Genomic DNA, 14,618 nt, shown 5'->3' on the forward strand with positions numbered 1-14,618 from the left:
GCATGAAATATACCAAGATAAATAAGTCATTCATTTCATTGAAAAATGACAGAACAATATAATATTTGTTATGAGTGACTTACCTATAAAATACTAGAGTGATTATAGGGAGAATAAGTGGTATTGTGAAAGGCAAGAGGTGGGAAATGGCCTGGTACATTTGGAGAACTGTAAATAGTTCATCACTGAGATACAGGCTTTGTGGGACAGAAGTGGAGAATGTTGTGGATGGGAAGATAGGTTTGAGGAACATAATAAAGGGTCTTGGAAACTCTAATAAACAAATTAGATGTCTTATAAGTGAGAGGAAGACATGTTGAATTCCTGAATATGCAAGGGAATAATAATAGGGCCTGATTCGTACGTTATAAATACACATCTGTTGTCAGTGTGGAGGATGGTTTCAAAAAGTTAAGAACATGTCTGTACTGATGTTTTCAACCCTAATCTCTCACAAAATGAACCTGAAAGTTGTTTGTAGAACATGAGTATATGTGTGTTCACGTTAATAGTTAGTATTAATATTACAACTAGAGAACCAGAACACACAAAGTAAGGGGAGAAATAATATCAGGATTATGACACACTGACTTCTGAACTTTCTGGTAGCCAGGACAAAAAGAGAAAGACTATAATGTTACAAAAATTATTCAAGAAAGAAAATATTTTCCTTTTTGAAAATGAAAAGTTTCTTGGCATGAATTTTTAAAAGGTATTTCCTTATAAGGGACCTAAAAAACTGACATTGACCAACATAAACAAAAATGCTCTTGAGAGTAATGGCACAGTCATACTTTGTGCTTCAATCCTGCAGTATGCTTTAGGAAAACAGATTGCATTGAAAATGTCCAATAGGTAGAACTACTTAAAGTCCAGTAGGTGGAAATAATTGTAACTGATGAGATCTCCAGGGATAATGTGCACAGCACGGGCCACAAACTCAAATGCCTCTAATGACCAGGTAGATACAGGAGTGAGGCAAGCTGGCATGATCATGGCACCATAATGAGGATAAATGGCCTCTGACTCAGGCTCTGTGGTGAGGAGATGAAGACAGTGGTAGAAGCAATGATTTTTTTAAAAAAGCAGCCGTCCCTCACATGGTTCTCCTGTGAAAATAAAAACCTTAGATCTTTAGAAGATCTGATTTTTCAAAGGAAGTAAGAAATGTAAGTTTCTACAGACAATCTCCTTTTAACATTGGTAACTATTTCTTAGTTTTTGTTTTTCAACCTTGAGTGGGTCAAGGGGCCACAGGGAAGCCTGTGAGCCTTCAGTATGAGACCTCCAATGTACAGCAGCAAGAACCAAAGAAAGAGGAGCCCTACTTTGCTTCTCAAGCCAGTCCTAGTCTAATTGATAGTGCTATACAGTTGGATAATACAATTATTGTGCCAGTGAAACACTCTCTAAAACTGGCAGTGATAATATGAAAATGCTTATTTAAATTTAGGCTTAAATATAAACTCTTTCAATCTGCCAAAATGAGATCGATAAGGAGTTTGATGTATCTTTTTCTCACCTTGCCTCCTATGTTTAGAACCATCACCCCCACCACAACAAAATCAACAACAGATGAGTTCCAGCAGAAGCTTGAATATTAATTTGCACCACTGCCAAACTAAATCATCAAGTCATAGGATAGGAAAATGCAATAATTAAACAGAAATGTTATATCTTTTTTATGTTGTGGTTGTTTTTGAAATGAAAGCACCATCTGTGGTGTACTTATTATCTTAACAGTAGCAGCAGAATTCCTCTTCTGAGGGAAATGCCTTTGTTTAGGAAAATACCGTGATGGGCCATTTGCGTGTACAAAGAGAGACTTCTGGTTGGAAGGAGCGAGTCTCCTTCCATAACTCATCAGGAATGAATAACTCAGATAATCTGGCAAAACCATAACCTCAGAATTGAAAGTGACCTTGAGAATCTAATCCAGTGGTCCAGCAAACTGACTCTCAGGCCAAACACAATTTTCACCTGTTTTTGTAAATAAGGTTTCATTGGAAAACAGGCACTTTCCTTTGTTTATCTATTGTCTGTGTCTGCATTTACACTACAAATTTCAGAGCTGAGTGGTCGAGAAAGATCTTTATGGCTCACAAAACCTAAAATGTTTACTATATGGTCCTTTGCCAAAAGTTTGCCAATCCTGATCTAAGGTAAAATTTGAGGACTTTCCAACCTAAGTAATTGAGGGAAGAGTTATTAACCCAGTAGCAAATTCCTAAGGAGCTAAGCATTCCCGAGTTAAACTTGGATTGCACATATTTTCACATATGCAAACATACACAACTTGAAGGAGGAGCTTCACCAGTGTTTCATCCTTGGAAAAGCCTTTATGTTCTATCACGAGCCCAGGCTTCCATTAGGAATTAGCCCACCAACTCCACTTAGTTACTATGTCACCTTGGTGTTACCTAAGACTAAATGAAAATTATGTTTTTGTTAATGTCTTCAAGTTTGCCCACCACCACCATTTAAGGGAAAACTATAAACGGGGCATTCTGAACACATTCATAACATTTTTTAGAATACTAGGCAATTCCAAAATAACTTAAAAAGAGGAAATAGAGAAATGATATTAGACACATAGTAGCAAATAGCACATAATAAATACATGATAAATAATAGCTACTAATATTTTACTAACCTCTATTTTCCAGAGTCATCCACGAATTCAGTCCCCTCCCAGTAACAGCTCAACAATGACCCTCATCCTGGACTCCTTAGGAGTATCTCTCCTCAGAGGAGGCTTGAACTTAAAGGAGGAGGAGGTCTCCAAGTCCAAGTTCTTACTCTGAGTATAATATTAAACAACAAAGGGTTCTTTCAAATATCAAATAAGATAAGAGAGGTGAAAAATAATTTATGGACTAGAAATTAAGTTGTAATCTGTAGTTATATTTACAACAATAAATTGAGTTTGAAAGTGCAACTCAAATGTTGTTATCATGAAGGCTGTTATTTAATTATTCTTAATAGATTTCAACTTAATTAGACATACCTTTAGATGGGAATTCCCATATTCAGATCCACTTAATCTGAATTCTCAATTTTTTTCTTCCCTTTTCTACATTTTGGAGATTTGATCTACTAGAGTTTATCTGAGGTCAGCAGAGATTTATCCCAATCTCTTTCATCTTTTACAGTTTTAAAATCAATTGTATCCTTTAATGCTACTGTTCTGACACTAACCACTTCTTTAAAACAAAAAGGCAGAGTACTCTTAAGATTACTTATAAAGAAAAGAATATCGTGAACTTTTAGAAAGATTTTACAGTCCTGAAGTTGAAACAAAATATTTGTAGTTAACACTCAAAAGCAGAAAATTAAGTTGACTAATGTACTTTATTTATATAAAGTTGTATGTAGTCAAAAATTTTTAATATTGGGCTGTGACTAATGCCCACAGGAGAAAAAAAATTAGTTAATTGGTTGTGTGTGTACCTCAAATAAAAGCATAATTATGTATGAGTTTAAGAGACAACTTTTGGCAGTGCGCGGTGGTCACTCCTGTAATCCCAGCACTTTGGGAGGCCAAGGCAGGCGATCATGAGGTCAAAAGATGGAGACCATCCTGGCCAACATGGTGAAACCCCATCTCTAATAAAAATACCAAAATTAGCTGGGCATAGTGGCATATGCCTGTAGTCCCAGCTACTCGGGAGGCTGAGGCAGGAGACTCACTTGAACCTGGGAGTCAGAGGTTGCAGTGAGCGGAGATCGTGCCACTGCACTCCAGCCTGGCGACAGAGCAAGACTCCATCAAAAAAAAAAGAGAGAGAGAGAGAGACAACTTTTATCCTGATTACAGGACCCAGGGAATTTATATTTCTACCAACAAAGGAGTCTCGACAGCAACTTATATTTATAGGGCCAAATTCTGTTACTTAAGTAGTTTCCAGGGAAACAAAATGGAAAATTAAAGTATTTTTTGGCAGTAAAAATATTTCTCAACACTTAGAGATTAACACATCATTAGATACAATAATTTATTTATTAAATATTATATGTTACTTTGATTCATTATATTTATTACATGTTTTATAACATTTAATAACTAAATATCAAATAATTTGATTTAAATTTTCACTTATTCAATATAAATATGTATTATATATTTTAAAATATGCATTTTATATGTGTGCATAATTTTTAAATATACATAAGGAGATGTCTGTGTGTGTGTGCACGTACATTTAAAATGTGGTATTCAGGGACCAGTAGCAACTTCATCATCTGGAAGCTTGTTAGAAATGCAGAATCCCAGGCCCACCTCAGACCTACAGAATCAGGATTTGCATTTTAACGAGGTCCCAGGTGACTGTATGCACATTAAAATTGGGACACATTGGCATATATTCTCATTACTACATAGAACAAATCAATTAATGATCACATTTTAAGAGCTGTCAATTAAATTGACATTAGTCATAAGCTTGCTACCATTTCTCAACATTAGTACAAAATTTATAAAAGCAAGAAAATAGAAACAAAAATCTGTGGTATTTACAATACGTCTATAAGTAAGATATTTTAAGATTATAAATAAAAATGTGTCCCAACTTGTTCTACAATGTAAAATCTTTTTCTCTGGAATACAGACATGTATAAACTCCTAAAATAATAATCCTTGTAAGATGAACAGATGGCACCAGTGCTATAAATATTAGCCAAAAATTCACAAAATAAATATGCTCAAGAAAGTATTAAGGCAACCATATATCATTTTTACACATTTGTCAGTTTTCAACTGTGTTGCCTCAATATTAATAATAATGATGTTAATAACTATATTAACACCTTACGCATATTTCTATGTTGAGCACTGCTCTACACACTACATAATACACTAATTTAACCCTCACCATAATCGTATGGGATGACACTATTATTATCCCCATTTTAGAACTGAAGAAACCGAGGCACAGAAAGTTGAAGTAACTTGCCCGAGTACGTTACTTTCATCAAGATAAATATAATTATTTAACTATTCCTACTCATTTATCATATTGTTCAACTGAAAGAATTTACTTTTTAAGATATGTGATCAATTGCAAAAATGGTTCTAATTCTTCATCCTCCTCCTCCCAACCAATGACCTTTGCCATGTAATTTGCAGCATTCTCTTACTTTGAACAAAGATAAGGAAAGTAGAGGCTTAACAAGTGCTTGTGCAGCTGGGATTGCCCTCCCTCATGCCTGGGCTACTCTGGCTGGAGGAGAGAGAGAGGGGAGCAGAGCCAGGTTGATTCAATCAAAACTAACCTATTCCTAGAGGTGATCAAGTCCTGCCGAGATCTACAGAGCCACCTAGCCAAGGCCCACTTGGTCTTAGTTTCACAAGCAATATGCATACACTTATTGTTTTATGCCAGGTTTTGTGGTTGTTCATTATACAGTTGATAACTGATACATATAATTATCAATTTCACTGAATCACTCATTCAACTAAACATAGAAAATATGTATTTTATGCTGCTGATTTTTATCTACCTCTATACCTACAGATGAAAAAATATATAGATGAAAGCAGTAAGGAATTATATAGCCTATCACCCTAGCAGAGGTGACACATCTCTTAGAAGCAACAAATATAAGGAGCAAAAAGGTAAAGAAAAAGAAGCATATTTTAAAAAGAGTTTCTAAGAAAGTACCAAAAAATTTATAGGTACTCAAAATGAATCTTTCCTCCTCTTCACGCAACCTGTATCCACCTTTTCCCCCTCACTGATCAATTAAAGAAACATTGAACAAAATAGAAATTGGGTTGGCTTCCCTGGATTGCCAATTATCCCCATAGGAAAAAAAAAAAAAGCTCGTTGTTGTTATTAACTCCCTAGGAAGGGGTAGAATGGGATGAGGGTGTCATAGTGGGTGGTGGTATGAGTAAAAATTGAGCTCTAAGATCAAACATGTTTGGTCATACATCAGCTTCTCAAAGGTACATTTCTTGGGCATGTGTAGGGTAATATACTAACTGTATAGAACATTGTCTAAAAGAAAAATGTAAAACGGATACTGCTTTATGTGAAAGAAATCAAACTGTACATATGTAACAAAATCAAGAGAAAGTTCTTCCATGAGTTTTTTAAACATTTCTGGATTATCTGAGTAAATAATGTCACCAGAGAACAAATATACACAGTAATATGCAAAATGTTTCTTTGTTTGACAAATACTCAGGCATCAAAGTAGAGATTAGTGATAGCTCAAAGGCGGATGGTCAGTTTCGCCTCATCCTCCATTTTAAGGACACTTCAGACTCAGTGATTTATACTTTCGTTGTAACACAAATATCACATTAAGCCAAATATATATATGTATGTGTATTTTTATATGTGTATACATAAGTGTATATATACATAACAATATCAATGAACATTTGAATATTTTAGAAATAGGGTTATCTTATTCAAAAGAAAAATAATCAAATATACATTCTTCATAGAAGTATGATCAAGGAACTTGTGCCTATCTATAGATTTTATTTCCCCTCTGCAATAAAGTACAGAAATTATGTGAAAACATTTATAAACTTCTATAGAAATTTAACAGAATGTTTTTTATATTTGTTGAATATAACAGTAAAATCTCTGGGCTTTTATTTTGTATATTTTTACGTTTCCTATTAATTGAATTTTATTGTATTTTATGATATTATCTTTCTACAAAAACTGGCAATTAATAAAAGTACTGTCCTTCACCACATGTAGTCTGATGGCCACTGCTCTATTATACATGGGTTTGGATATGAATATACATCCAATTAAAGGAGAGCTAAGGTGAGAATTGGTGATGGTTAATATTTATTTACTTACCGGTATGAGGCAACCACTATGCTAAAGGCTTTGCATACATTACCTCATTGCATTCCTTTTAACAGAATACAATGCTGCAGGTGAATATCTTGATGAGAGTTTGTACAGTTAGTAAGTGGCGAAGCAGGTTGTAATGCCAACCTGAGTCTACAGCCTTAGCTCTAAATCACTAATTATACCAGTTCTCAAACCAATACAGTTCTAAAAGGAAATCAAAGAGGGAAATGTGGCTTAACAACAGCAATGGCAACCACAAGATTTTTTAAGATTATTCAATTTGTTTAGATAAATTATTTCTAAAAGTTATCAGTCTTAGCAACTATTCTATTTTTTAATCTTCTTTCATTATTTTAGCCTTATGTTTTATAAGCATTGGGTTGGGAGTAGGATATGACCTGGTGTGGACGGCCTACTTGATCTAGATTTGTTAGATATTACTAATACCAAAAATAGAGGAAAGATAAAGGGAGGCATAATTTAAGAAATTACTTCATAATTAAGAGACCCCAAGAATCTGGAAAAAGACAACAAAAAACCTGTGTTCTTAGTAATAATGGTTTTAATGGTGGCGATTATCATGGGAGTGGAGGTGAAGGAAGATGCAAGAAAGGATACTCCTGAGTGGAACAAATGGAAAATATTTAGTTATGGAAAATATTTAGTTCTTTTATGTCCAACGAAAAAGTGATATGATCACAGTTTTAATTTACTCCAACAGAATTTTTGTTAGCCAGAACAAGAATAGAATTTGCTGTGCAAAAAATGAAGTACTTTAGTTTATGTAGTTAGAAGATATCAATTTTGCGTCTTGCTATATCCTACCAAAATCTAGTCTGGTTACTTTATCTTCCTTTATCAATATTTTCTTTCATTTCCTTGTACTTCTCTGCCCATTCTGTCTTGAATAATTGAATACAAAATGACATATTTTGGAAAAAAAACAAATTTGTGATTTTTACTCTGCTGTAGTCTATGAATAAAAATCCAGTTGTTTTCATCACATTTTTCCTACCCTTAACTATTTGAATTGTATTTTAATAATATTCTTGCAATTCCATATGCTTCTCTCCTTAGGCCTATGTGTACATGCATATACAAGATTTTTCTACTTTTTTCTCTTTCAACCACATTTTAAATTGGACCTTTATATCAAACATTTTAATATTAAGCATATGTGTTGTAAACTTTTCCTAATAAGAATGTGCCCCATCAAAACCACCTATTTATATAAATAGAAATGAAACAAAAGGATCAAAAATACCTGTTTAGCCAACCTTTAAAATGAAAGCTTTCATAGAAAAATGGAGGAAATATAAGCAGGTTCTACAATTCTCCTAAAAGACCATATTCTTCAAATAATAATAATTTCTGATTGAGCTTTTTGATTTTCAAAGACTATTCTTGTATACTAAATTTGATACAACAATGCTGTGAAAGATGCTTTAAGAAGAAAAACAGCACCATCTCCATGTCATAGATGATAATTTTGTGTCTTAGAGGACATAATAGATTAAGAAGCATTTATTTCTACCCATTTGATATTTCACCTACATCATGCTGCTATTTAGTAAATATTTATTAATAATTACAATGTTAAAAATACAAAACAGATAAAAGGGGTTTAATTTTTTCCCCAGGGCACCAAATAAATCATCTTACTGGGATATGAGGAAATTAAGCATCTGATAAGAATCAGCAACACTGAATTTGTGGAATACAAAGGAAGACCACATAGTTCTGAAATGCAATGCTGAGGATTATTTTCTCTTGGTTTTGCTTTATTAGCTGGGAACACATCGGCCATGAGTCCCCAGATTCTGGCAACAACTTGTTTGATAGTTCCAAAGGTTAACACAAAAGGACAAACGTGAAACACTGAAGAGGGAGGCCAGGAAAGCAAGAAAAGAGGCAATACCTTCTGGGGAAAGAGAGACCCTGAGGAGGGGAGAATGTCAACCTGTGGGTTAAATAACTCTAACTAGATAAAGCTGGAGCCATGAAAGTTCACCATGCTATAGATTTTGTACTCTAGAAATCAGCAGTGAATTTTCATATTATATTATGAAATGTTATAGAAATTAATGAATTATATTGTCTTACTTTCCAGGTTGTTAGTTGAAAATGTGAGACAAAAAAGTGGGAAGAATCATAATATTTGTAATTGGTATATATATATATATACACACACACACACATATATACACACACACACACACACATATATACACACACACACACATACACCAATTGCAGTGTGTGTGTATATACCAATTGGTATATATATATGTATATGTATGTATTGTGTGTGTGTGTATATATATATATGCCAATTGGTGTGTTTATATGTGTGTGTGTGTATATCTATCTATCTATATATATAGGTGTGTGTGTACCAATTACAAAGATGATTCTTCCCACCTCATAGTCTCATACTTTAACAGTATATATATATATAATATATATATAATATATATATAATATATATATAATATATATATAATATATATATAATATATATAATATATATAATATATATAATATATATAATATATATATAATATATATATAATATATATATAATATATATAATATATATATAATATATATAATATATATATAATATATATAATATATATATAATATATATATAATATATATATAATATATATATAATATATATTATATATATATATACCATTACAAATACTAAAATTGGTCTACCAGATATTAAATAACAAATTAAAATTTTTGAGTACTGTGAACACATGGAAACAAATTTCCATTTATTCTTTACTTAATGATGTCTAAAATTCATGCATTCATTTATTCAGTAAATATTGAGTGAGATCCTAGTATTTAGCCATCACTGTTCTTGATCTTGAGACGTTAGAATAAGCGAAAGTTGACATAGTTTACCATTTTTTGAAGTGTACAGTCTAATGAGAGACAAATGTTTACACTAATGATCGTATTATTACAAATTAAGAAAGGTTCTTATAAGAAAAGGAATGATTTCTATGAGATCACATAGATAAATCTGGCCTAGCTTGGGTGGTAAGGAAAAGCATTGAATTCTGAACTGAGATCTGAAACACCAGTATGAGTTAACTAGACTAAGAGCAGCGTGAAGAATATTCCTGGAAAGGGTGATATAATATACAAAGACCCTGGGGCAGGAGGAGAGACAAGGCATTTGAATGAAAAAGAGAAAACAACGAAATCAGAATGCAGAATGTGAACACACAGCAGTAGGATTTGGGATTTGGGTATTAGGCATGAGTGAAACCAGTGGTCACATTAAGGGTGAGGAAGAGAGAGACGCTCTCATGTTGTTTTATATTGTTTTATACTCAGTACCTGTTTTAAGAAAAAAAGAAAAAACAACAAGGAAGTAAAACCAAAGACAGGCAGCCCAGCGCCAGGCCTGAAACCAGGCCTGGGCCTGCCTGGCCTAAACCCAGTAGTTAAAAATCAACTTAGAACCCTATGCCTGGCCTAAACTCAGTAGTTAAAAATCAACTTAGAACCCGATGTTACCCATAGATTTCAGGCATTGTATAAAAGAACATTGTGAAACTCCCTGCTCTGTTCTGTTTCACTCTGACTACCAGGGCATGAAACCCCTGTCACGTATCCCCTAGATTGCTCAATCAATCACAACCCTTTCATGTGAAATCTTTAGTGTTGTCAGCCCTTAAACAGGACAGAAATTTTGCAATCAGGGAGCTCAGATTTTGAGGCAGTAGCTTGCCGATGTTCCCAGCTGAATAAAGCCCTTCCTTCTACAACTCAATGTCTGAGAGGTTTTGTCTGCGGCTCATTCTGCTACAAGGGTTTTCATCGTTCTCTAAAAGCAATGGGAAGACATTAGAAGTTTTAAGCAGGAACATGTCACACTCAGATACAAACTTGGAAAGGCTAGTCTGGCCAAAATGTGAAGCCTAAAAGAGAGCCAATTTGGATATAAGAATTCTGGTTTGTCCATTATAGTACCAGGAAGAAAAAAACATAACAGTTGTGTGGGCCAAGGCATTGGCAATGGAGGTGGACAAAACATGGCCGATTGGAGAAATATTTAGGAGGTCAGAAGGTCAGCACTATGTAATTGTATATGGCAGCTGAGGGAACAGAGTGTCAAGCAGTGTGCAGGTTTCTAGCTTGTGGAACTGGATGACATTTGGTCCATGTTCATTGGTGCTTCTGAAAGGTCAAATATTGCAGTTTTGTATTCTTGGGCAAAAAAAAGCGTAAGAGTATAACATAAGTTTCCAGAGTGCTTTCTGTCCTTTTACAGAATATCATTTCAAATATCTATCGGGTAGTTTTCCACAATGTTGCATGTTTAAGTTTTTCCTTAGTACCTGTTTTTTATTTTTATTTTTTGGTGGGTATGTATTTTTTTCAGTACCAAATTACTTCAGAAATCTTCATGCATTCCTATAACGAAGACAAATCACATATTGTTAGTTGCAGAGCAAATAAGTTGAAAGATAAAGAACTGGAATTTGAGGGGCAAAGGTCCTTAAATTTCTTATGGTTTTATGTTTTATAAAAAAGTCCCCGGTCAGTAAGCAAAGTGGTTCCCACATCACCACTGAAACATAAGAGGACAATGGCCATGATAGACTTCCCAGTTGGAGGCAACCTGTAATCCCAGCAGTTTGGGAGGCTGAGGCAGATGGACCACCTGAGGTTCGGAGTTCAAGACCAGCCTGACCAACATGGTGAAACCCTGTCTCTACTAAAAATACAAAAATTAGCTGGGCATGGTGGTGGGTGCCTGTAATCCCAGCTATATGGGAGGGTGAGGCAGGAGAATTGCTTGAACCAGGGAGGCAGAGGTTGCAGTGAGCTGAGATCACACCATTGCACTCCAGCCTGGCAGACAGGGCAAGACTCCATCTCAGAATCAATCAATCTGCAAAAGGTTTCTCTCATGAGCAGTACTATAGTAGGAGACTATCAGCTTACTAATGGTGAGCAGTAAACATAAATGTTATTTCCATAGGAAACCATTATATTCCCAGTCAGTGAATCCATTAAACATATCAGTAAAAGACCAAAAAAAACCCTGCTGAAGTAAAATTCTTAACTTTTTCAGGATAATATATGAGATATGGTTCTCACTGATGTCAATGGTAAATCCACCATTTACAAATTCATCTAAACCTTTAAAAATAGTTGTTATGCTCACATTTTATTACAGTAAAAAAAAAAAAAGAATTCCGTCAGAGTACTTCCCTGCCTTTTATTATTCTATATACTTTGATTCTATTCTTGGCACATTTAGCTTTCCAAATTAAATTGTGTAAACTTTCAGATCTGGTTTCATAGATTAGTTCTTCTATTCACTTGGTCAGTCCAGTTTGCTGCTGCAACTAAAAAGGCCAACTAAAAGGTGGGCCCCCTAAGGAGAAAAATTGAAAGTAAATTAGCAAGTATTAGCACACCTTTTTACATAGCTGCCCTGAGCCTGTCCCTAGGGGAATGAGTGGTCCCTGAAGCACTACACTTTTAAGGATAACAGAAAAATGCAGAGAAAGAAAACTAAATCAGGTGAGGGGTCAGGAAGTGGCTAGACTTAGAGATCAATAAATATGAATGTAGTTGTCCCCTAACCCCCATCAGGCCCCAGTGTGTGATGTTCCCCTCCCTGTGTCCATGTGTTCTCATTATTCAACTCCCACTTATGAGTGAGAACATGTGGTGTTTGGTTTTCTCTTCCTGTGTTAGTTTGCTGAGAATCTAGCTTCATCCATGTAATTAGGACAAATACCTAATGCATGCAGGGCTTAAAACCTAGATGACTGGTTGATAGGTGCATCAAACCACCATGGCACATGTATACCTATGTAACAAACCTGCACGTTCTGCACATGTATCCCAGAACTAAAACGAATGCAGTTACATTAAAGTCATCAAGAATGAATGAACAAGAAGAGAAAGTTGCAGATGAAAAACCAGTGATTATTGAGGATGGTTAACCCTAAGCATAGTGCAGACATTAAGATTAAAGATTTAGAAAATAAAAAGATTGAAGATTTAGAAACTAAACAGACCTGGATTTGCTTCCCACCCCAGCATCTTACTAACAACTGTCTCGGAAACATCACTTCACCTTCAAAATAAAATATTTACCTCTATGGAATTATTGAATTTCATGAGGATTGGCAGTTTTTGGTGCAAAGTGTGCCCTCAATAAATGTTAGCCATAGTTATGATTAAAAGATGTGAAAGAAAAATAAATCTCACGACCCCAAAATCACTAAGTCAAAGGGAAAAGTCAAGCTGGGAAATGAATTGGGCAAAGCTGCCTCCCATTCTATTCCTAAATAAGATAGTTACAAAAATAAAAAAGCTACATAACTCCCTCACAATTTGTCCACAAGGAAATTCCTTGTGGACAGGCCGAACTCAAAGTCATCCCTCTGTTCACATGAGACAAATCCATGTCTAATTGCTTCCTCTGCCCCATTGTTCCACTAAACCAGATGAAGGCATAAGTGACTATTTCTGTAAATTGTGCATTCACTGAAAGGCTAATCAGAAACTCAAAAGAATGCAATCATATTTCTCTTATCTACCTATGACCTGGAAGTCCCCTCCCTGCTTCAAGTTGTCCCACCTTTCCAGGCTGAACCAATGTGCGTCGTACATACATTGATTGATGTCTCATGTAGCCCTAAAATGTATAAAACCAAGTTTTGCCCCAACCTTCTTGGGCACATCTTGTCAGTACCTCCCGAGGCTGTCACAGGCACATCTTTAACCTTGGAAAAATATACTTTATAAATTTATTGAGACCTGTCTCAGATACCTTTTGGTTTACAGAGACTAAGAATGAAGAGATCTGTAACACTGTCCGGCAGAATTCATATAACTGTGAGGGAGATCAATAAAATGAATTCAGATCTGTTTACCAATTGTGGAATTCTACAAATGGGAACATAAGCTTGTTGTTTAAGGAGGAAAATTGAAGGCTTTTTAATTAATTAATTAATTAATTTTGCTTTATTGGAAGATGCTATGAATGGAACCATCATCAAAACATTGTTATCTGTGATTGTCTAATTTGTAACAAAATATTAATAAAAACTGAATGAGGGTGAATCCCTCTTCTTTGAAGAACTGATAAAGAAGGCAAGTGTCACTTGAAAATCATTTAGAAATGATTTTTCTCTTGCCTTCACACTGTCAGTGATAGAATGTTCAGATAAACATATACAACGAAGCAATGTCTATGCTCTGTCTATATTTAAGTTTGATGTTCTTTTGAAAGAGAAAATAAATATTGAACATATTCACATCTGTAGATATTTTTACTGTAAGCTTATTTCAAAGATTTAAGATAGTCATCCATTTTCTTAAAAACTGAACCATATTTAAAGAGGGTTTACAAATCAGGTATATATACATACATAATTGCATCAAGTATTTAAAAGCTAGAGCACTCTATTTGAATATAGTATTAACCTCAAAATTGTTTACAAATATACTGCACATGTTTTAGGAAATTAGAATAGAAACCAAAATAAAAGTTCCAAAATAAGAGTTAAGGATCCTAAGGAAATGCAGCATTGTAAAATTGAAATGATTCTGTGAGCAACCCCTCACCATGTTCCCATGACCACTAAAATGGTTGAGGATTAACTCAATAACATTTGCAATCTTTGTATCTTACTAAGGTATTAAAATGCACACTAGGAATATAAACTTCTGCCTTTATGCTTTGATTTGGAGCTTGTGTGTGATTTTTTTTATTGTATATGTTGAAAGTAGCATGCTAGAGCCTGG

The 14,618-nt window shown here is 34.4% G+C and overlaps 2 protein-coding genes across 8 annotated transcripts in view; one reads left to right on the top strand and one right to left on the bottom strand.

Moving 5' to 3' along the window:
- The window catches only part of ITGBL1 (integrin subunit beta like 1), a 313,368-nt gene extending 304,474 nt beyond the window's left edge, over nucleotides 1–8,894 (top strand). For 2 of the 3 annotated variants that reach the window (XR_008671146.2, XM_063697492.1), the window contains one exon: nucleotides 2,667–2,938. The gene's annotated coding sequence lies outside the window, so the exon portion shown is untranslated. Of the gene's footprint in view, nucleotides 1–2,666; nucleotides 2,939–8,461 lie in introns of those variants that run through there. The other variant, XM_055360679.2, reaches the window with a different exon arrangement.
- Nucleotides 1–14,618, bottom strand: part of FGF14 (fibroblast growth factor 14) — a 679,448-nt gene that overhangs the window by 8,952 nt on the left and 655,878 nt on the right. The window lies entirely within an intron of this gene.

The sequence above is a fragment of the Gorilla gorilla genome, chromosome 14, assembly GCF_029281585.2.
Source record: "Gorilla gorilla gorilla isolate KB3781 chromosome 14, NHGRI_mGorGor1-v2.1_pri, whole genome shotgun sequence".
Classification (NCBI taxonomy): Eukaryota; Metazoa; Chordata; class Mammalia; order Primates; family Hominidae; genus Gorilla; species Gorilla gorilla.